The sequence below is a fragment of the Sinohyriopsis cumingii genome, chromosome 4, assembly GCF_028554795.1.
Source record: "Sinohyriopsis cumingii isolate HCF-2022 chromosome 4, ASM2855479v2, whole genome shotgun sequence".
Lineage (NCBI taxonomy): Eukaryota > Metazoa > Mollusca > Bivalvia > Unionida > Unionidae > Sinohyriopsis > Sinohyriopsis cumingii.
In genome coordinates, this window is record NC_142964.1 from 57,533,356 (window position 1) to 57,558,668 (window position 25,313).

The 25,313-nt window shown below is 34.4% G+C and overlaps 1 protein-coding gene across 5 annotated transcripts in view; it reads left to right on the forward strand.

Annotated features, from left to right (window-relative positions):
* Positions 1–25,313, forward strand: part of LOC149801214 (activating signal cointegrator 1 complex subunit 3-like) — a 441,282-nt gene that overhangs the window by 162,887 nt on the left and 253,082 nt on the right. The gene's annotated exons all lie outside the window — the stretch shown is intronic.

Sequence of the window (25,313 nt, forward strand, 5' to 3'; positions counted from 1 at the left end):
TATCATGTAGTCAGATATTTTAGAATTGGAGAAAATTTAGCAATTTGGTATGTCTCACATTAACTTTATATATATATATATATATATATATATATATATATATATATATATATATATATATATAGAATCTTGACTGGCTTGTGAGATTGATAACTTAGTGTGTGGGTATATCTGCAGAATACCTTGAATGGTGCATGTTCAATAATGATCCATTGTATGAGGTTCAAGGCCTCAGCCATGACAAACAATTTAGTGCTGCACTTACTAGCTTCTTGTGAGCATGTTAACTGATGTTAACACCTAAGAAGATATTTCTTGGTACCAAATTTTGTATGTTGTAGTTTCTCAAGACTAAATGTCAGAGAGGGTTTCAATAGTCCACAGTTAAACTGTATAAAAGTACAGAGTCTAGAATCATTTTCAGCTGGCAGAGCATCGGCTCATTAAAAGACTCTTGTCTCTTGTAGAGTTGTAAATACATTTTGTATCATTAGAGTTTTCTTTGTCAAGAGTAGCTCAGCTTCCACTAAAGAGACATTTGTTTTCTACAGGTAGAAATTGTTACTGGTTTCCTTCTCAAATAAAACCCTTTATTTACAATTTCTAACACGCGAATTGACTAAATGTTATTTCTGGAAAAAAATTTGCAAACATTTTATGGTTGCAAAAATAACTTGCTATTCAGTACATTGCCCCATTATGTTTTTATTATGATTAAATGTCTACTACCCTCCAAAGCCAGCCTTCCATGAAAAGGAAAGAAAAGGTATCTTCCCCTCATATAAATACTAAAGTCAGCACATTCTCATAAGAGTTACATCCCTTTGCTGTAGTTCAGAGGACATTGGGGACACCATGAATCACTCTCAGTGGTTAGTTCATTTGAGAAGCATTAGATATACAGAAATATATGCAAGATTTTGGGCCCATTTTACAGTAATGCAGAAACTTTGCAAAAAAAAACATAAATAAAATTCTGCTTAATTTAGCATGTATTGGCAAAATTGAATCTAAATTATTTTTTCTCTGGTCATAACTGAAATATGTAGACTAGTCAATGCACCATATATAATATGTTTGATACTAACATTTAGTATCCATATAAAGGAAAAGTTCCCAAACATCTCTTCTGGAATGTGCACTCTCCCTTAATGAGTATGTCAAAACAAGTCAAATCGTGAAGTTTTGACGGTTTCCTGAAGTAAGAAGTGCAGAGAAGAGGATCAGACAGCGAAGATAACCAGGTATAGTTACTTACTTGACAGTGTTATTATATTGTTGAATCTATATGATTTGTGTTCATTCACTAGTCAGTAGAGCCAAATCTGTATTAGACAAAATTACATATAAAATCAATTCTCTTGGCAAGATATCATAATTGTGGTTAATATGAATGATTTTTCTTATAGCTTAAATCTGTTAATAACAAATATTTAGTTTCATTGATATATATTATGAACAGATTTCAGCAGCTTGGCATTTCCACACTTGTCCAGATTTCACTAGCTTGGCATCTCCACAGTTATCAAGATTTCACTAGATTGGCATATCTACAGTTGTCAGATTTCACTAGCATGGCATCTCCACAGTTGTGAAGATTTCACTAGATTGGCATCTCTGCAGTTGTCAGCATTTCACTAGATTCATGTCAAGATTTCACTTGCTTGGCATTTCAACAGTTGTCAAGATTTCACAAGATTGGTGTTTCTACAGTTATCAGATTTCACAAGATTGGCGTCTCCATGGTTGTCAAGATTACACTAGATTGCCATTTCTACAGTTGTCAAGATTTCACAAGATTGGTGTTTCTACAGTTGTCAGATTTCACTAGATTGGTATTTTTACAGTTGTCAAGATTTCACTAGATTGGTATTTTTAAAGTTGTCAGATTTAGGTAGATTGGTATTTCTACAGTTGTCAAGATTTCACTAGATTGGTATTTTTATAGTTGTCAAGATTTCACTTGATTGGTATCTTTACAGTTGTCAAGATTTCACTAGATTAGCATCTCCACAGTTGTCAAGATTTCACTAGACTGACAAAAATTTCACTAGATTTGCATTTCTACAGTTGTCAAGATTTCACTAGACTGACATAAAAATTTCACTAGATTGGCATTTCTACAGTTGTCAAGATTTCACTAGACTGACATAAAAATTTCACTAGATTAGCATCTCCACAGTTGTCAAGATTTCACTAGACTGACATAAAAATTTCACTAGATTGGCATTTCTACAGTTGTCAAGATTTCACTAGACTGACATAAAAATTTCACTAGATCTGCATTTCTACAGTTGTCAAGATTTCACTAGACTGACATAAAAATTTCACTAGATTGACATAAAAATTTCACTAGATTTGCATTTCTACAGTTGTCAGAGGGTTCATAAGGTTTAAATGTTGGACTTAAATTCACTTTGATCTTTGTTTGCCTTGTAACAGGAATGAAAGAAGGTAAAGTCTGTTATGGCTAAGATCCTGACTGTCTTCAGATTTATGTATGGTAATATGTACATGGTCAAGTGCCTCCTCCTTAGTGACTGGTTTAAAGATTAAACATTTATGGACAGCTGTAAATATATAATATTGTTAATTCAAACAGACTGGATATTAATGAAGATTTGGTATGTACATATTATGACTACCCTTTTGGTTTTGCTCTACTTTTAACCAAGCTTTTACTACAGATTAAGTCAGATCCAGCTTCGAATTGCATATATCCATATCTGCCATAGCATGATGGGCCAGCAGATCTGGGTCTATGCAGTTTGTACAAAGCAATCAGTAGAACCAACAACATAGACCCAGATCTGCTGGTGCATTATGTGACATTAGATCTGGGTCAATGCAGTTTGTTAGGACTGTTTGGTAGAACAAACAACAAAGATTGAGATCTGCTGGTGCATTATGTGACATTAGATCTGGGGCAATGCAGTTTGTTAGGACTATTTGGTAGAACAAACAACAAAGATCGAGATCTGCTGGTGCATTATGTGACAGTAGATCTGGATCTGTATTGTTTGCAGTTGGACTCAACCAGTCGGAGTATAGTGGGTACTTATACTGACTTAACACACTAAGTATAATGATTCTTATACAAGATCTATCCTAGATAATGTAAGAATTATTATACAGCATTACTGATTTTTCACCTGAGAAAATAACAAACGACAAATACTGGGGGGAAAAAATGTTCAAACTTTAACAAGTTCAGATTTGATAAATTGTGTAATTTTTCATTTTTTCCAGGAAATTAACATTATTTTCTTCATGAGTTTTCTTAATTAAATATTTAATGAGATTCAGCTGTTTTGGGGTGGGGTTGTATTCAAAATGAAGTACAGTGTTCTCACACAAAAAAGACTAAGTTTGGTGTTATCCTTCATGTAACATTGGTATAGCCATGGATTATGCAGATTCTATTAATATGTCTTTTGTACTCTTGTCATCCCTACTTAGTACATGTACTTGGCTTATGAGAATGAATTCAGATATGGTTTCACCTGATTAAATTTCCTGTTTCTGTTGTTTTCTTTACGTTATCTCGTTATCTTGCATCATGCTTGTAATTTATCTCAATATTAGATGAAGTCATAATGTGGAACTCTTTTATGGCTCCGTTACTCATTAAAAGAAATATGGGGTTTTCATTAAATTCTCTTGTATAATGCTTGTGTTTGTCTCATTATTACACAGACTGACCTATAACGCAAGAGTAATGCATGGCTCCCTTGTAATGAGGAAACTGTACATTGTGTATTTGGTGAAAAGAAATTATTAGGTTTTTCTCACATCTTGTGAATAGACACAGACTGCCACAGAAAAAAACTTAAAAATTACCATGTATATTCACTTATAAGATGAGTTCAGCTGCAAACTGCACAGACCCAGATCTGCCATCACATACTATGTCAACAGATCTGGGTCTGTGCAGTTTGTTGGGAGTAATAAGTGGAACACACCATAGACCCTGATATGCATACACATTATACAGAGGCAGATCACAGTAGTGTTTTCCAAACTTACCTGTATCTTTTTTAGTTCTGAGTTCATTACTGTAAAGAAATTGTGATGGAAAGTTGAAATATGGTATATACATTAGTTACCATATATCTTGGAACTGGAAAAATTAGTTAACTTTTTCATCAGCCCATAATATAGGAACTAATAAAACTCATTCAGAAAGTTGTCCCATACTTTAGAAAATGGGAAAATACAGACTCATCCCTTCCATTGCCTAATGCTGCACATAATAATGAAAGAATTCTACAATCTTTGATCAGTATGTCATAAATACCTTTATTATGGGGGGCCCCGAGTGGCCGGGTGGTCTAAAGCGCTCTCCGTTATGGATTACTGCCATCTCACCACTGTCTGCATGGGTTCGAGTCTCAGATTCAGCTAGTGTGGGTATGTGAGAAAGCTTGCCAGTAGCTTCTTGTGGGTCGGTGGCTCTTACTGGGGTTTTTCCGGGTTCTTCCTCCACCATTAATACTGGCCGCCATGTATAGCCTATCGTGTGCTGAAAAATGGCATTAAGCCCTACAACAAGAACAACAACAACCTTTATTCTTTATTTGACTTGTTCTTTTCTCTTCACTCTTGTACAAATAAATCCACAGACAGAAGAAAACAAGTTAATAGGTGGACATCACAGTAGCTGCAATTGCCACTGTAGTGCTTGAAAAAAATAGTTATTACAAAGTGTTCATTTCAAGTTGTCGAGCACTTTGTGTGTGCTCACCAGTTATTTTGTACTTTTGAGAGAGTGACATATGTAAGGTGAAGTTGTTTGCATTTGTAACATGCACAATAGAGATAATGTTGGCATACCTCTATGTTACTTTTATGTAATGTGGCTGACAATTCTTTAGATACTGTACTTGTGGAAATTGTACATGATCTAAGCACACAGTACAACAAAATGGATGCTCCCCTGTGCTTGACAAATTAACCAGAATTAATCAAAAGTACACTAACTTTAGCAGTTATTAAAATAGGAAAAATGAATTTTGCTGAAGTAGACAATAGGATTTACTGAAAGTGCAATGAACCAATTACAAAATATCTGAAAAGTAAAAAAAGTTATTGGCTCTTTTTTCTACAATTTACCTCTGAAGTCCAGGAAGTGAAAATGACCATAGTTTTTTTATACAAGCACATCTTAAGTGAGCCCAAGCTGTATACTCTAGAACCTAAATTGCACCCATCAAACATATATCAAAATAAAGGGAATTAAAAGTTCTTTTATAAGCACCTAAGATATACAAAGTCTTTGTTATATAGCCAGTATAACCAGTGAAGAAATCCTGGGAAATTCTTTTTTCTTAAAATTCTAACCCTATGCAAAATATGAAACTGTAGAGCACCACCTTTATGAATAATGAAGTTGCTTAGTGCTTGATTTTAATGTTTATGATGTCATCTGTGATGTCATCAATGCTGCTTGTCATGGTAGTTAGTATCTTTGTCATCATAAATTACCATTTTCATTGATATAATTGGCCTTGCCTAAATGCAGTGCTCAAACTGCACTGATCATTTCCCTGACTTGTTTTTTCTATCAAATTGATGAGAAAACAAAATGACATTTGGACTATAACATTGACATTGACATTTGGGTAGTGATTTAAGTATTTTAGCACATTGGTTATAATGAATATAACACAGTAGATGTCAGTAGATCTGATTGATGAGTCACACAGTGCTGACAAAGAAATATTCATGGCTACATCCCTTCCACAGGATTTTACAGAAAATCAGAAATTCTTTTGTCTCACTTTTATGTTAATGTGTTTGAGATAATATGTGTATGAGACAGTATTCTGTTGTCAGTGGAATATATGGAATATACCTTTATTAAATTATTTGAGTACACTGGAAGATACCATATGTACTCACTTATAAGTCAAGTCAAACTGTAAACACCAAAGATCCTGATCTGCTGTAGCATAATGCACCTGCATATCAGGTTCCATACATTTTGTTTTACTCATTACCCATAACTGTACAGACCCCGATTTGCTGGCTCATTATGCGATGGAAGATCTGGGTCTGTGCAGTTTGCAGTTGGATCAACTTATAAGCAAGTGTATATATGGTATCTAAGTCATCATGCCTACAGGTGATCTGCTGTATTCTCTGTGATGTATGTATATATATATATGTCAGGATTATATTTGAGCAACCATTCCAATTTATAATGGATAGATTGTCATAAATGTTTTGGGTTTGCAAAAATTGGAAATGCTTTGCTTTTCAAAAGTCACACCTAATGAAATGATTTGCTATTATGATGTATAGATTGTCAATTAATAAGCGGTATATGTTTTCTCTCGATTGCAGTTGTAAAAAAATGGCATCCTATTATTTCTCCAGTATGGACTATAGGGTTTAGGGCTGCTGCTTGGAAACCATATATGTAACATTTAATTGATTTTATGCATTTGGTATGAGATAAATATTCCCAACCAAAATGGCACAATTCGTAGGCAAGAAAAAGGGAAGGCTTTATTCTTGCAAATTAATTTTCACCCCTAATATTGATATCTCTTTGTTACACAGTGATTCATAATGTTGAAGAAATTCTTTTTTTCTCATGGGATAGATAACATTTGCGTAGACAGTCTGCTGGTTGATTTTCAGCATTGTTTAGACCTCTTCATGGGGCAGAGCAGACAGTCTGGTGACAGATTTGTTTGCAATATGAAGGGCTCTTCATGAGACAGTCTGGTGATAGACTTTTCTGCATTGTAGAGACCTGATTCTCAGTATTTGGACTTGATAAGCAATATTACATTTTGTAGTCTTATTTATGCAACAAAAATTTGACACCCATTGAGATCTAAAGAGTTTGAAGCTTTTAGGCTTTAAAATAATTGTTATAGTTACATTAAATTCCACACTAGACAATTTAAGGCATCAGGTAAAGACAGTTTTCATTATTTCTTGAACATGAGGTTTAGTGATGTCAGTTCTAGTTGGAACAATGTAAATGACCCATCAGCCTATGCATCAGCTGTAGTTGAAAAAATGTAAATGACACATCAGCCTATTCATCATCTGTAATTGGAACAATGTAAATGACCCATCAGCCTATGCATCAGCTGTAGTTGGAACAATGTAAATGACCCATCAGCCTATGCATCAGCTGTAGTTGGAACAATGTAAATGACCCATCAGCCTATGCATCAGCTGTAGTTGGAACAGTGTAAATGACTCTTCAGGCTATGCATCAGCTGTAATTGGAACAATGTAAATGACCCATCAGCATATGCATCAGCTGTAGTTGGGACAATGTAAATGACCCATCAACCTATGCATCAGCTATAGTTGGAACAATGTAAATGACCCATCAACCTATGCATTAGCTGTAGTTGGAACAATGTAAATGACTTCAGGCTATGCATCAGCTGTAGTTGGAACAGTGTAAATGACCCATCAGCATATGCATCAGCTGTAGTTGGAACAATGTAAATGCCTATTCAGGCTATGCATCAGCTGTAATTGGAACAATGTAAATGACCCATCAAACTATGCATCAACTGTAGTTGGAACAATGTAAATGACCCATAAACCTATGCATCAGCTATAGTTGGAACAATGTAAATGACCCATCAACCTATGCATCAGCTGTAGTTGGAACAATGTAAATGACCCATCAGCCTATGCATCAGCTATAGTTGGAACAATGTAAATGACCTATCAGCATATGCATCAGCTGTAGTTGGGACAATGTAAATGACCCATCAGCCTATGCATCAGCTGTAGTTGGAACAATGTAAATGACTCTTCGCTATGCATCATCTGTAATTGGAACAATGTAAATGACCCATTAGCATATGCATCAGCAGTAGTTGGAACAATGTAAATGATCCATCAGTCTATGCATCAGCTGTAGTTGGAACAATGTAAATGATCCATCAGCCTATGCATCAGCTGTAATTGGAACAATGTAAATGACCCATCAGACTATGCATCAGCTGTAGTTGTAACAATGCAAATGACCCATCAGCCTATGCATCAGCTGTAATTGGAACAATGTAAATTACCCATCAACCTATGCATTAGCTGTAGTTGGAACAATGTAAATGACTTCAGGCTTTGCATCAGCTGTAATTGGAACAATGTAAATGACCCATCAGCCTATAGATCAGCTGTAATTAGAACAATGTAAATGATCCATCAGCATATGCATCAGCTGTAGTTGGAACAATGTAAATGACTCTTCAGGCTATGCATCAGCTGTAGTTGGGACAATGTAAATGACCCATCAGCCTATGCATCAGCTGTAGTTGGAACAATGTAAATGACTCTTCGCTATGCATCATCTGTAATTGGAACAATGTAAATGACCCATTAGCATATGCATCAGCAGTAGTTGGAACAATGTAAATGATCCATCAGTCTATGCATCAGCTGTAGTTGGAACAATGTAAATGATCCATCAGCCTATGCATCAGCTGTAATTGGAACAATGTAAATGACCCATCAGACTATGCATCAGCTGTAGTTGTAACAATGCAAATGACCCATCAGCCTATGCATCAGCTGTAATTGGAACAATGTAAATTACCCATCAACCTATGCATTAGCTGTAGTTGGAACAATGTAAATGACTTCAGGCTTTGCATCAGCTGTAATTGGAACAATGTAAATGACCCATCAGCCTATAGATCAGCTGTAATTAGAACAATGTAAATGATCCATCAGCATATGCATCAGCTGTAGTTGGAACAATGTAAATGACTCTTCAGGCTATGCATCAGCTGTAATTGGAACAATGTAAATGACCTATCAGCATATGCATCAGCTGTAATTGGAACAATATAAATGACTCTTCAGGTTATGCATGAGCTGTAATTGGAACAGTGTAAATGACCCATCAGTATATGCATCAGCTGTAGTTGGAACAATGTAAATGATCCATCAGTCTATGCATCAGCTGTAATTGGAACAATGTAAATGACCCATCAGCCTATGCATCTGCTGTAATTGGAACAATGTAAATGACACATCAGCCTATGCATCAGTTGTAGCATAGCATATTCCAAAAAGACTCCAACCAATTTGATTATTAGCTAGGTGTGAATCATTACATAAACATATGGTAGGAGAAAATCTTGTGCAGCCCAGTGGTTTAGATATTACTGTATACACTTGTACAAATTCAACTATTTATAACTAAATAGTTTTTTTTCATTAAATTTTTATGAAATATTTCCAATATACTTGTGAAATTTGTTTCAATCAGTAAGACGTTTTCAAACCAAATGACTTTGATTTGAAAGCAATAGCTACTCAGTTCAAATGGGTCAGTGTATTTGGCATTTCATTGCCACATCTATGTATCTTGAAATTTATACAAGTTGCTCAATGTCATTTTTTAGTGAGAATTCTTTTTTTATAACCATTTGTTTAATATCTCCTATGCATCAAACTTTGCTTTTATATTGGAATTGTAGTGTGGGCTAAGTACAGACAAGGCACCAAAATGGTTACTATGAACAGATGGTATTTATGTGCATCAGACTACTTTATAGGGGCCCCGAGTGGCCGAGTGGTCTAAAGCGCTCTCTGTTACGGATCACTGCCATCTCACCTCTGTTTGCGTGGGTTTGAGTCCAAGGCTCAGCTAACGTTGGTACATGGGAAAGCCTGCCGGTAGCTTCTCTTGGGTCAGTGGTTCTTCCCTGGGTTTTCCAGGGTTCTTCCTCCGCCAGTTATACTGGCCGTCATGTATAGCCTATCTTGTGCTGAAAAAAAACCTCTAGAACAACAACAACTACTTTATAAACTTTCTTATAAGTTCAATCCAAATGCAAACATAGACCCAGATCTGTAATTGCATAATATGCAAGCAGCTCAGGGTCTGTGTTTTGTTTTGCTGATTGGTCCTAAGAAACTGCATAGACCTAGATCTGCATGCATATCATGCAAAGATGGCAGACCTGGGACTGTGCAGTTTGCAGTTGGATCAGAGTTATAACCAGATACTTATCGTAAATGGAACCTATAATTCTAGACCTTCATTCACAGTTAATTGTGTTAAACTGTGGTTGCAATAGTATGTTACACAAATTTTTGTGTTTTATGTTTTTCTAGTGAAGTAATTTTGAAATTGTATGCTTAATTGATGTTTTACTGACAAAATGTAAAACTGACACAAATATGAGTTGAGGAGCTGGAAATATTACTGGTCAGCAGTCTGTTCTCATAATATCCTGGTTTGCATTGTAGTGTTTGTGTAACAAAATTTGACATGATTATATTACTCAGCTTACAGGTTTTCACTGAATGAATGTAAATTGCTTAAAGACTGCCTCAAATAAGTTTTTTCCACAGTAATAAATTGAAGTGTATTATGTCATAAATAGGATTTACTGACAGTAATTACACAACACTCATGTTTAATAATTTTTTCCAGTGATTACTTGTTCCATTATATTCCCATCGTATACTTATTTTAATGTTTTTTGGCAGACTTGGCTGCGTTAGCATCAATTTATTTGAGATTATACTTGCAGTTGTCCATCCAGTTTTGCATTTAAATAAATTGTTATGGTGGGTTTATTCATGTTCCTTGAAATTATAATTATTTAAGGAGCTGTTTATCTCAGATTCAACCCACTGCTTTCTTAAAACAATTATGTTTGACTGGTCACAGACAAACTACTGTACCAAGATTAGATGGTAGAGAGAGAGAGAGAGAGAGAGGATTAAGAATATTGACTTCATAGGCAGAAAAAGAAATTTTTTTTTTTTAAAGTAATGCATTATGCTTTACCGCTTAATTGTAAAATGAATCAAATCTGTAAAGACTATCTAATGAGCAAAAATTAAATTCTCAAGAGAGTCTGAAATAAAGAATGGTTGTGATTGATTTTGTGGCTTTTTTCCATATAATATGAATGCTTATTAATAAATTTTGACTTTATATTTGTTTTTTGATATGATTACAGTTAATACTGTCTAGATACATGACTTAATTAGTAAGGCTGTCTTCATTTTTTGGCCAGTCTGCAAAGTGATTTCAGCGTGTAGATTGATGAAGAATATCCATCCATCCACCTGTCTGTCTGTCTGTCATCAATACTAAATTTAGGTTGTACAGTTTGGTCATTTTCTCAAGCACTGTTCCTCATTTTAAGATCACATAAATGTCTTTCATTGAAAATGATGTCCCTGGGACCTATATTCCAAAGCAGTAACCTTCGTGTTTAGCTCATTGTACCACCTCATCTGTGTGCTTTGTTCTCTGTGAAAGCTGTCTCTCCCCAGAGATGGTTTGAATGATTTCATTCTACATATTTGTCTCAGTGTTAAAACCCTCTTTCAGAAACAGCAAACTGGGGGCAGCTTTGGCTGCTTCATCTGCTTTTTCATTACCTTTATACCAATGTGACAAGGCAGTCAATAGCTTTTATCCAAATTTTATGAGCAAATCATTTCCATAAGATTGGAGAAATTAATGGATTTTTAGTCAAATTTAATGTTTTGTAAGATTTTCATTTTGCAAAGCTAATCTGAAGAAAAAAAAAGGAAATTAGTTTTTCCTGAGTTCTTTGTTTTTTTTAATTTCTGTAGTAAAAATGAAGGCATTTTATATAGTGGCAGCTCAAGATGGTGCCATGGGGTATTGCAATGGTAACCTCAATGTTTAAAACCGTTTGAATATTGATTTCATTGAATTCACATCATATTAATGGAAGAGTTAGTAGAGAACTTTTTTATCATGCAAAAGATCAAAAATATTGTATTTGTGGGTATTAATAATCAAAGTCATAATTTGGCAAAGGAAACTTTTAACATGTTATCACAAATGACTTGCATCGAGATGAGACTAATTTATATGTCGAAAGGTTAAATGAAATTTGGTTTATGAGTATATAGGATTTGGTGCATGGGCCTAAAAATGACATTGTTTGTGGGTTTAGATGGATGAAATGATTTTGCAGTATACTGCAAAGCCAGTTATATTTGTCTTAGATGAAGTCATGCTTTTTTTTAATCTCTGCAGGGAATGTTTCTAAATGCTTCTTGACACAGCTCCTGAAAATGTATCAAATCAAGCATCTGCAGCTATGATTTGTGAGTTGATTGATTCAGAATAAGACCTTCTGGTCTTCTCTCCAAACTTTTTTTGCCATTTATCATTAATTGGATCTAAAAGCCTCTGTATTTTGCAGCAAATTTTAATTTATGGGAAAAATATTTAAAGATTTTACAAATTGACTGAAATACCTAAATCTTTCGATCTTTACACAATAACAAACAAGCCACAACAATCCAGCTATGCTGTGGTTTTATATCCGCGATTCTTTTGATGCAATCATTCTGTAAATTTCACTTTAATTCATGGTTTTATTTAATTTTTGAAAGACAGTGCCCAAAATCAAGTAACTTATTTCATTTTACATTATGACTGATTTTTTCTTTGATGTTCTTTTCCAGATCATTGTTCCAAACTGCTCTTTGCCATAGTATTCCTTTTATTATGCTACATACTTCTTTCTTAATTTTGCCAATAAAAAGACACTCTCTGATACATTCTATGAAATAAATTGTGCAATAAACATGTTTAGTGTTTATTTATACCCTGCTGGAAGCATTAAAGAACTTTAAAAATGATATAAAATCAGGATATTCTTTTGAATAAGACAAATGTTGCAATGTGTGATATTGCATTGCACCGCTTTGCTTTTGTCGATGATGTTTTGAGGGGGAATATGATATGTTGTGGAGTTGAGTCGTTAAAAATGTATTTTTGATGTGACATAACATGACTTAGCAGGTATGCTGCTGTCATTCGCTTAACCATATTTCCAAGTGATTAAGCTTAATCCTTGTAACTTAAGTAATTGGGTAGTTATTTATTGCTAAATACACTGTACAGTATTAAGAAAAATGAGGAGGCCTTCGACACATACACTGTATGTAGAAGAAAACAATCTTTATTCCACTGATGTAATTAAGACTGCAGTTAAGTTTTCAGTGTTTTTTAAGACAGCTTTCAAAACTTACTGCTGTAGGGATTAATTGCTGAAACTAAACAAATGACAGACAAATGACAGGAAAGAAGACATTTGAAACAAAGCTTCAATCACTTAAATATATGAAGAGTTCTGTCAGAGTTGACATTTGCTCTGACTACTATCATAATAGTGGTAGAGCATGAAATAAGATATCCTTTAACGTGAAACTTGAAATAAGATATCCTTCAACGTGAAACGTGAAATAAGATATCCTTCAATTGCTGGTTTATCTGATGTAAGAGTCCTTTGTTGACCAGACCCGTTGCCTTCCTGATCTATAGAGTCTTTAGTTTGTTGACTGGATCCTGTTTGATGGTAATAGGTTCTCTGTTTCTTGACTGGATCCAAATACAGTAACGTGAACTCAGGACAAGACTCACTGCCCCTTGGTCAATGTGAACAGAAGGTGTTAGTGCACATCACAAGGTGAGACTGCTGTCTAATTTCAAGGAAAATTGCATCATACCTTTATGTTAATTACATGAAGGAACTTAGTTGATGTTTTCAAGTGTTATATTTAGCCAAAATGGTTGCTTTTGTTAAATGAAGAAAAGGACATTGGAGATACGCTGTCAGACATGGTTGAATCTATAAATATATACCCTTAAACTAATTAATGCAAAGTGCATATCTCCACATTTGTCATGTATCATTTTTGAAGGACATGATTAAATGGGACATCAGGAAAGCATGACTGGTCCGCAAATTCTTTATTCAACAGTTATTTATATGCCTAAAACATAATTAGTGATAGCAATGTATACAACACAATTAGTAATAAAAATGTATACAACATAATTAGTGACAACAATGTATAAAACATAATTATTTATAACAATGTATACAACATATATAGTGATAACAATTTATGCAAATAATTAGTGATAACAGCATATACAAAATAATTAGTGATAACAGTGTATACAACATAATTAGTGATAACAATGTATACAACATAATTAGTGATAACAATTTATGCAATATAATTAATGAAAACAGCATATACAACATAATTAGTGATAACAATGTATACAACATAATTAGTGATAACAATGTATACAACATAATTAGTGATAACAATTTATGCAACATAATTAGTGATAACAGCGTATACAAAATAATTAGTGATAACAGCATATACAAAATAATTAGTGATAACAATGTATACAACATAATTAGTGATAACAATGCTCTTGTCTTCTATTTGCTCAATGGAATCTTGATAGCACTTGTGATCCATAGAATTAAAAAAATGTAATAACGTTTTTGTTCACAAAATAATTGAATCATATAATTGCTTTGATATTAATCTGTTCAGTATGGAAAAGTTTCTAACAGTTGATAATACAGTGCATTTATGATCAATATGTTATGTTGGATATTTTCATGGATAAATAGCTAATAATCTCATTAAAGGATATGTGCACTTAAATAAGGTGCAGTATGATTGACTTTTCACTTTCTTGAACTTCAGTGCTTTCGTGTTTCTCTGCATTTTGCGATTTTATTGGCCTACATAAAGATTTATTGATTAGTGGTTATCATAAATGGATGTAATATGTGCTTTGGGAAGTTAAGAAGGACACAAACCAGGAGTAATTTTGCATTTGCTACTTTGGCATCAAAGACGATACAGAACTCAAGTTGCAAATTAAATTGTAATAAATTAATGTCAATTGTTCTTCATCTTTCATGAAGGTATCATCAGTTTGACTCTCTCTCACTGTCTGTCTGTCTCTCTAGATAGATAGATAGACCACATACATTGAAAATAACATTTCCTTTTAAAGTGTTCATATAAAGAAATATGATATACTAATACTATTGGTATATCAAATTGTGATCCACCTATGTTGCTGTAATACATATATTTATATAAGCATTTTTGCAACTTTATGCTGTTGATTCTGTGCATATAGATCAATGATGAATTACCAATCATTAATCATTAGTGACCTATGAAAATAAAGATAAAAGTATTAACAATCCCTGTTTTCTAAATAAATTTAATATAGTACACAATTTCATTGCATTCCTTTCTGCTTTCTCTTCCTCCCTTCCCTCTCATGCATCATGACGGACAAAATATGTAGAAATCTGAAGTAAGAGAGAAAAAGAAATGGGGCTGGATGAAAACCTTGAAACTGAACTTAAACCAAGTAACCTACAAGAATATGGTTCATTGTAGCGATATGTGTACACTAGCCTGTCGACACAATAGGATAAATTTCTACGTTATTAAGCACTCATACTGTAATGTATTTAATGCTTTGTTGTAGTCTTTGTAGTTGTTTCTTAAACCTTTATAACATAATAATGTTGTAAAAATGATTACTATTAATTAAATATGATAATATCCAAAGGCTGCCCCCCTCTCTGGACCATCGTAGCAAGATAGGGGCGAAAATCCATCAAAAGATGAACATGGAGGATTTTCACTGGACCTATGAATGATGGTAAAAGTTGAGTCAAATTAACCACAGAGAGACAGAGAGGTTTATGGTCATTAGTAATGTTAATTAATGCAGAATAATGACTTAGATCAACTGTAAATATATTAAATTATTTTACTTACCTATTGTTGCTACATCATTTTGCTTAGTTTCTATTCCACACTTATATACATGTGCTGGTACATGAATGGCTGAGCGTTCAGTGTTCAGAAAGCTAACCATGTGTTTATAGTGCTCTACTCTCTTCATTAAAACCATCAGTGTGAATAAAAACAGAAACTCAGAAAAGAAAACAATCAAGTTATCAATATGCAAATGTGATGTGAATAGCCACAAAGGACAGATAATTACATTTTGTAGCAGACATATATATATATATATATATATATATATATATATATATATATATATATATATATATATATATATATATATATATATATATATATATATATATCTGATCTGATTTCATCTGATTTACAAGCCAGGGAACAGGATGCAAATCCAGTCTGTTTCCTTGAAACACAAAGTGACCATGAATTCAAAATTGCTCCTAAACGGTACCTTGAAACCATCTTATTTCTCTTGTAATAAGAAATCACACACACACACACACACACATATATATATATATATATATATATATATATATATATATATATATATATATATATATATATATATATATACACACACACACATATACCTACATATACATACTGTACACAAACATTGTTGGTATTAAACAGAAATTGATGCTTTACCATGGCATATGGTGGTCATGCTTTACCATGGCATTCAGTGGTTATGCTTTACCATGCATGTGGTGGTCATGCATTACCATGGTATATGGTGGTTATGCTTTACCATGCATGTAGTGGTCATGCATTACCATGGTATATGGTGGTCATGCTTTACCATGCATGTGGTGGTCATGCATTACCATGGTATATGGTGGTCATGCTTTACCATGCATGTGGTGGTCATGCTTTACCATGGCATGTGGTGGTCATGCTTTACCATGGCATGTGGTGGTCATGCTTTATCATGGCATGTGGTGGTCATGCTTTACCATAGTATATGGTGGTCATGCTTTATCATGGCATGTGGTGGTCATGCTTTATCATGGCATGTGGTGGTCATGCTTTACCATAGTATATGGTGGTCATGCTTTACCATGGCATGTGGTGGTCATGCTTTACCATGGCATTCATGGTTATGCTTTACCATGGCATGTGGTGGTCATGCATTACCATGGTATATGGTGGTTATGCTTTACCATGCATGTGGTGGTCATGCATTACCATGGTATATGGTGGTCATGCTTTACCATGCATGTGGTGGTCATGCATTACCATGGCATGTGGTGGTCATGTTTTACCATGGCATGTGGTGGTCATGTTTTACCATGGCATGTGGTGGTCATGCATTACCATGGTATATGGTGGTCATGCATTACCATGGTATATGGTGGTCATGCTTTACCATGGTATATGGTGGGCATGCATTACCATGGCATATGGTGGTCATGCTTTACCATGGCATGTGGTGCTCATGCTTTGCCATGGCATTCAGTGATTATGCTTTACCATGGCATGTGGTGGTCATGCTTTACATGGCATGTGGTGGTCATGCTTTATCATGGCATGGGGTGTGCTATGCTTCACTATGGCATAGGGTGCTATGCTTCACCATGGCATTGGGTGCTATGCTTTACCACGGCATAGGGTGCTATGCTTTACCATGGCATAGGGTGCTATGCTTTACCATGGTATGTGGTGGTCATGCATTAACATGGCATGTGGTGGTCATGCATTACCATGGCATATGGTGGTCATGCATTACCATGGCATGTGATGGTCATGCATTACCATGGCATGTGGTGGTCATGCTTTACCATGGCATGTCGTGGTCATGCTTTACCATGACATGTGTTGGTCATGAGGTGCACTTTGAATATCAGCTTGATTCATATTTAATTTGACTTTAAATGTCATGGTCATGAAAAACATGAATATGTTTAATACATGAATTTGATTAATACATGAATTTAAAGATTTTAAACAGCAAATGTTGCAAGTCTGACATGATGAGGCATTGTGTTTTTACAGTAAATGTTTCAGATCAGACTAAATGGTTAGTTGCATTTTCACAGTAAATGCTTCAGGTCTGACTAGTTTTTCATTTGTGGTTTTGTGCCATCTGAATCCACATTGAAAGTTTGATCATACTAGTTTGTTATACTCTAGATACTGGAGATGTCTGTCATTTATCATTCATTCCATGGATTGAAATACAACTTTCTAATGATATGGGGTGATATTTGCTTGGATCAATTTTGTCCTTTCCAGGTTTCTGTACTGGTTATCACTGTTTCTTCTCACCATGATTGCCATTTTTCCAAATTATATTGAAAATATTTTGTAATGTATTAAGGGATATAACAGGTAGATGCTTCAAAATTTGATAATAGGTATCATCTGGTTCGGCTGAAGTGTTGGGCTCGATCAAGATTCTTGTAACCCTGAGAGTTAAAAGGTTTATTGTAATAATATTAGCAGATTTGACATTTAATGGAATCTTTATTCTTAATAAACATTCTAGTGAAACCAAGTCACTGTGACTGATATTTCACATTATAGTGAGCTATCTTAAATTTACATTTAGCTTGTAACTAGATACACTGGATGCATCATAAGAAGTACTATAGTACCATTTAGATAAAACAAAGCTTTGCAATCCTGCCATGCTGGTGTACCATTTGCAGTTTGAATTTGGAGTCTGGTTTTAGTTAAATTCGTTTAGAGCATTTGATTACAATACAAAAATGGCAATAATTATCCACATTATTTTTGGGGACTGTTATATTGTCCAGCCAGATATGGGTACATGCATGAAGGAAGACAATCAGCTCAATTTCACTATCTGTGTTGTAGATTTCTGTGCCTGGGTTATGGCTGGGGATTGGGATTGTAGTAAAAACCAGTCAAGTGCAGAGAAGAGCAATAAATCTTTCTGGTAATGATGGACTGGGACAATAGTTAAGGATTACTTTCATCTGATTTACAAGCCTGGAAACAGGATGCAAATACAGTCTGTTTCCTTGAAACAGGAACTGACCATGAATTCAAATTGCTCCCAAACAGTACATGTTATTTCTCTTGTAATAATAAATTATGGTGATAGGGAGAATTGTAATCAAGCTATACTGTAATTGTTCTTGTTACCAAATATCTAAAAATATTCAACTTAATGGCATCCAGTTTCAGACCTCAAGAAAATTTATGTGCATTTTCTCTATTTATGGCATAATATGCTAAAAGCGTTGCCATTCCAAAATGTATGTTGTTACATTGATCTTTTTAAATATTTTATTAGAATTAGAAGCAAGTTAGATACAAGTAGATGTACATCCAAGGACAAGCTGGACAATTTCGATAATTAAGTTGAAATTCTGTAGAAAATTAATGCATGAAAATTAGGCAAACACCTGTCAAGAAGGTTTTCAATCTAAGAATATAATGAATAGAACAGAAGACCCATTCTGGATGAAAGGCAGGTACAGTCTAAATCTTTTTGTTGTTTTGCTTTGTATCTGGGATGTTACATTTCATTTGGCTCTATGTGTTACATTTGTCTGTTTCCGTAGTCCTTTGTATGAATCATCAACATGGAAATTTTATATATATTTCTATTTTTTTATTTACTGTCTGCCAGAAAAATCTCATATAATTATTATTATATGTATTACAGTCCCATATCAGGATTAGGTAACTCCTTAATTATCACCTTTTCCATTTGTCTGTTTTTCAGTACATTCATATGTCTTGTAACTGTCATAGCTCAGAATCCCTTGTGCATAAGTACATGTCATTAGGTATCTGAATTGCTCACATACAGTTGTACATTTTAAATAGTTCATCTCTATGGGTTAAATTTTTGAGTGAGTTATTGCCCTTTTTAAATTAATTTTCAAACTTCCCCACAGCAGATCTTGTAACCAGCATATTTCAGGAACCATTTAATAGACATGTTCTGATACAATTTGGTGTGTACATTGTCTCAAGACTTAGATGTATCTTTTATGGGTTTTGTCTTGTTAATATTATTTTCATGGAGTTATGGCCCTTGACAATTAACTTCATATCTTGACATGAGATGTTTCTTGTAACTGGCATAGTTCAGCATATTCTAGTGCATTTTGATATGTATATTGTCTCAGTGGCTTACATTTACTTTCATGGGTTGAGCCTTGTTCAGATGAGTTAAGGCCCCACAATTGTTTGTCCTCCTCTTATTCGCTTCCACAATATAACTTCACCAAAATGGCTTGTTACCGTCCTAAAGATAATATTTCTGATCTAATTTATATCAAACTTAAAATATAGGCTGATATTGTCAAGATCTCTGACAAGTTTGTTGATGAGTATGATTGATGCATATTAATTGGCTGATATTATTACCATTCTGGAACCCATATTTTCTAATCTAATTTTGATCAGGGTTAGAAAGAGGCTTATATTGCTAAAATCACAAGTGAGTGATCTTGCATCTGAGTGATCTTGCATCTGAGTACATGTTCATGATGTGATTTTGCATTTTATTGGATAAAGCTTGTGACTGATTGGTATGTCACATTCTGGTTTGTATTTGATAAACTTGGAATATAAGCTTATATCAGTTTAGTATGATTATAGTCAGATTCATTACTATTTTGAAGTTATCACACATCTGAGTAGTTGAGGCTGCTGCCATTTTGATCAAACTTTGTAAATGGTCTCAGTTTATGTCGTTAAGATGTCCAATGTATTTTTTTAGGAATGAGATATTTGATTATTAATGATGTGATCTTGCATCTGATTGGCAGAATGTCATATCAAGTGATAGTCTAAAAAATTTACTAGAATTCGATGAAATTTGGTAAAAAGGCTAAAATTATGTTGGATGAGTTTTAGTATGAGCAAGACCTATGCATATCTTGTATCTCATTGACTGAGCTTGTATCATCTAGAGCCTTTTTTTAAATAGGATTTAGAACAAATGAGTATCATTTTTATAAGTGTTTGGTATGGTCAGCTGTGCTTCGAACATCCAAAGGCCACTGGAGCGGTCTTCTTTTCTTGTATATTGTCCTTGAATTGATTTCCTATCCACCTATGCCACTGAGAATGCTTTGTATTATGAATGGTAGATCAGAAAAACATTATTCATGTAGTTTGACATCATGTTCTTGGTTTAAACCTAGGTTTAAACCTAAGTTATTTACATTGAGTGGCATGTGACAATTTAAATGTTTTGGACTTGTCTAATTATGCTACTTCTTTAAGCCCTGTACTACTTATTACATGTAGCAGTTTTATCAGAAAACTTCTCCTGGCATTGTCTGATTTATCTCATGATTGGTACAAATTATTGATTTGCTTCAAGCAAAAGCAGCTCACACCAGTCTGACATTTGAATCAGAATGCAATGTCTGTGGATAAAAGTTTCCCAATCAATAAAAGTGCCTGTCCATTAAAATTAGTCATGAATGAATTCATTTGAATTTAACCATCACTGGGAAATTAAAAAATGCATGGCTATAAATATTTACACAAAAAAGAAAAAATTTGGCATTATTTATATCTATGGAAAAGGGAAAAGGATCTTGTTGTTTCCTGTATATTTAAAAATAATTGTACCACAAAAAGGTTAATTAATAGTATCTTTTATGTACTACGATATTTACTGACACGTAAGTCGAGCCAACCTGCATAGAACAAATATCTTGATCTGCCTTAGCATAATGCACTTGCAGATTAGGGTCTATATTGTTTGTTCTACTGATTACACCTAGCAAACTGCACATACAGTATATATGCTCACTTACCAATCAAGTCCAGCTTCAAAATGCAGAGACCTAGATCTGTCATTGCATAATATGCCCACAAATCTGGGTCTGTTTGGTTTGTTAGGAATAATTAGTAGATTTAACAACATAGACCTTGATTTGCTGGCACGTTACATGATGACAGATCTTGATCTATGTTGTTTGCAGTTTGATTTTAATTATAAGCCATAACTACATCCTACCATTAATCTGCAGGAACCACTGTGGCTCATTGGTAAGCATGCTGGCCTCAAGACCAAAAGGTTGCTGGTTCGAATCCTACCATCAGACTAGGCTGGGTCAGCTACCATGGTGTGTCCTTGGCAAGGCACATTACTCCAATTGCCTTGGCACTAAATAACCTACATGTGCTAGTGTGCCATAAATCACCAAACCAAATCAGTAAATGAGACTGAACCATTATGAGTAAAATTTATAAGAACTTCAGATTTGTATTCCAATAAGAGTTGACTGTACTCTGTAGCTGTTATAACTAATATCATGCTGAGAATGGAAATTTATCTCAACATCCGATGTGTAGTCCAATCGGAGTTGATTACACTTGATAGCATGGATAACTAATATCATGCTGAAACAGGAAATTTATCTCAACATCTAATTTGTATTCCAATCAGAGTTGATTACACTAGATAACATGGACAACTAATAGCATGCTAAGACAGGAAATTTATCTCAACTTCAGATTTGTATTCCAAAAAGAGTTGATTACACCAGGTAGCAGGGACAGCAAATTCCATGCCAAGAAAGGATATAGATTTCAGCGGCTTAATTTATCAAAAACATTGAAATTGTGGAAAATATCCAAGCAGAAAGCTGTGCTATGTCAGATGTATCATAACATTTTAAAGTAATTCTACAGTTGACAAGTCAAAATATTTTAATGGAGACCACTATGCTTGAATTTTTGGTAAATTGAAGAACCGTGAAATATGAGTACTGAATATGGTACAAAACATTTGAAAACAAAATATGATAGAAGATGATTTGATGGGATTTTGATGATGTCTTATGACACAGTAACACTACATCATCATTAAATGCTGAGACAAAATTGGAGTAAAGTGCCTTTCCCTATTACATGCCATGGTAGTTGACCTGGGCTGATCTTATGGCAGGATTTATGGAATGTCAACAAATTGACTGTTTAAGACAGATGTTTGCTTAATAGAGGTGACCTACAGGATTGGTTTGACTGTAGAACCTGTTAGTAAGAATAACATTTCAACTACTTCTTCTCAAAAATGGTTAAACAGAATTTGAGTCTGACAGGAAGCATCTACAAGTGAAGTCTTTTGAATATTGTATAAAAGATGTTGTTGTGCTGTAAAATAGGATAAAGATACAAAAGAATGGAGAAACATTGAAGCAATTATTTTACTTTTCTTTAGCATATGCAATCAGCAGCATTGAAAGAAATTCTACTAGAGAACATTCAGCTGACCCAATTATGTCTTGGCCAATTGCTTTTGTATTTGACTGTAAGACAAATGTTAGGAGGTGAGCAATGTTAGGAGGTGAGCAGTGTCTGGCCCTTTGAGTCTCCTGTTATGAACTGATGTTATGATGCAAATTAATATTAAAGCCATTTCATAGAGCAGCTAGATTAAAGCCAGGAGTAATAGTCTAGCTGCCATATCTCCCCAATGATAAGTGCATATGTGATGAAAAGCCATATCCAGCCATATTTTTCTCAAAGAAATCCCTTTATAGTTATAAGCCCATCCCCAACCTTTTTATTAGTTGACCTGGCTGTAAGACCATGTGAGTTAATGGCATGGTCTCCATTTGTCCATCATGTGTCATGCATCCTCCATCATGTGTCTCTCAATGTGTCTGCCATGTGTCCCTCCGTGCATCCATCATGTGTCATGCATCCGCCATCCTGTGTCTCTCCATGCATCCATCATGCATCCTCCATCATTTGTCCCTCCATGTAATCATCATGTGTCATGCATCCTCCACCATGTATCCCTCCATGCATCCATCATGTGTCATGCATCCTCCACCATGTGTCCCTCCATGCATCCATCATGTGTCATGCATCCTCCATCATGCAACCATAAACATCATTGCTGCCACTCTGGAAGCCATATTTCTTTAATGATTTTGATCAAAATTGGAATGTGGGCTTACTGATTATATATCATTAAGATCTTGGACAGTTCTAACAATAAGCAAGATCAACACAGATTAATGAGGTGATCTTGCATCTGATTGGTTGAGCTTGATGACATATTTCTGATTTATCAGTTTGTAGGATTAAATAGTTACTAATAAGTAATTACCAAAGTTGAATAGGAGTCGGATCTGGGATGGAAAATTCCAGAGTGCAGTCATATCTGGTTAGATAATTTAATAAATCTGTACTTATTACATTAAAATTATGAAGTTATTTTGGGAACTTTTAGCAACAACATGCCATATATACATGTACTTGCTATAAGTTGAGTCCAACTGTGAACTGCACAGACCCAGATTTGCTGTTGCATAATGCAGATCTGGGTGTGTGCAGTTTCATAGGATTAATCAGTAGAACAACTTAGACCCTGATCTGAAGGTGTTATGCTACATCTGATTAAGATCTTTTTTGTTTGTAATTTGCCTTACAAGTGAGAATATTCGGTGGCATATGTCACAAATCCTGCCCAAATGTAGTTTCCACTAAATGTTATCATACAGATACTGGCCAAATGTAGGTTACACTAAATGTTATCATACAAATCCTGGCCAAAATGTAGGTTCCACAAAATGTTATCATACAGATACTGGCCATCATACAAATCCTGACCAAATGTAGGTTCCACTAAATGTTATCATACAGATACTGGCCAAATGTAGGTTCCACTAAACGTTATCATACAGATACTGGCCAAATGTAGGTTCCACTAAATGTTAATCATACAAATCCTGGCCAAATGTAGGTTCCACTAAATGTTATCATACAGATACTGGCCAAATGTAGGTTCCACTAAATGTTATCATACAGATACTGGCCAAATGTAGGTTCCACTAAATGTTATCATACAGTTACTGAGAACTTATTTAGAAAGAAGAAAAAAACTCACATCATTAAGGGAATTTAGACTCTGACACCTTGAGGGCAAGAAGGACATTAATCAGTAATAGTGAGGAGATTGAATTTGCATGCATTGCAGAGTTCAGACATATTTCATTTAATTGCTTCAGTGGTGTCTAGTCAGCTGAAGAATAAATTTATTGGGTAATGTAGTCTGGTTTCTAATCAATAAGTCCAAGATCAGAAATGATTGGTAAATTTAACTGTCAGTGGCTGGATGCTCAAACATTTTGATGAAAAAATTTTTTTTAGTAAACATTGTTTATGTTGTAAAAATTCTGGAACATTTGAGAAATGGAAGAATACCAGTAATTATGTTTGGACTTTTGAGTGAAAATGTTGAGGCTCGATGCAGATAGTATCTTAGTCACCATAGGAGAGAAATAATTTTGTATACCATACCTTATCTATTTTGGCGTATTTTGTTACCAATGTACATACATCACATCATTTCTGTCTTGTCTCATCCAATTTCATTCACCACAACTTTGGTTTTTGACAGTAACTTTTGACGGAAATCAGGGATGCCAAAATTTGTATAATGCTTTATGTTAAGAAGATGTGGGTCAGGTTTGATTTTCTGTTTTGCAATAACATTTTACAGAGTTATGGACCTTGATTGGATTTGACCTTTTTCCGTCATTCACATCGTATAGGTGCTTGCATACATGTTGTCATGGAGATGCTTACAGTTCACAGTTTGTTTGGTTTGCATAAATCTGGACCTGTTGTCTTTCACAGTTGATTGTTGTCATTTCTGTGGTTCATACAGAAATTGCAAACTGTTGTAACTTTTGTGAATAACAGTTTCATTTTTTATGCTCTTTAGAAAAAAGTAGCTTAAAAAATGCCATGAAGTA